Here is a 733-nt window from a genome sequence, read left to right on the forward strand (position 1 = left end):
AATTTGGCACGTAACCATTGCACTCATGCTTTATTTTGATTTTAACGTAAGCAGACAAATTGTAAATAATTAGAAACCGCGCGAAACATGTTGCTGTCTAAACACATTTATTCTCTACACATTTTTTCCTTCCATTTATTCTCCTCAAAATTAAAAAAAAACTTATCTGAAAACATATACTTTTATATAAGGAAGAAAATAATAAATATTTATCGTGCAATTATACTATTTTGCAAATTTGAAAAGATACTCTTGGGGCCGTTATCTAAAGCCGCCATCACTATGGGGCTTTTTGTTTGTTTAACTTTAGTCCCAAAAATTTGATGGTACGTGGCCGAAACAAAGTATAACAGAAATCCCCATTAAATATGAAATACAAAAAATACCAATAGCCAAGAAATTTGGAACACGATTGATTTATGTTTCTTAAAAAGTAGTAAGTATTATGTCTCTTCGGCTAAAGAACTCTGAGTTGCTGGTCAAATTAGTTGTAATTTTCATAAAAAGCCTTAGAAATGTCTTGATGCTTATTATGCCAATGTCCTTCCCTTGAGGCTAGGGATAAGCAACTGGTTTAAATTAAATAGAAAATCAATTAGGATTAAGATATGTATTAAGAAAGGGAAAATAAATACAGTGAGAAAAAGTGTGTAATTAGCTTGCGCAAGCGCACTGGCCAACATTGAAGGCATTATTTATTGGAGAGGTGTCTGCTTTTACAGCATTCAAGACA

Source organism: Acartia tonsa, chromosome 9, assembly GCF_053477335.1.
Source record: "Acartia tonsa isolate MP-2025a chromosome 9, ASM5347733v1, whole genome shotgun sequence".
NCBI classification, from domain to species: domain Eukaryota; kingdom Metazoa; phylum Arthropoda; class Copepoda; order Calanoida; family Acartiidae; genus Acartia; species Acartia tonsa.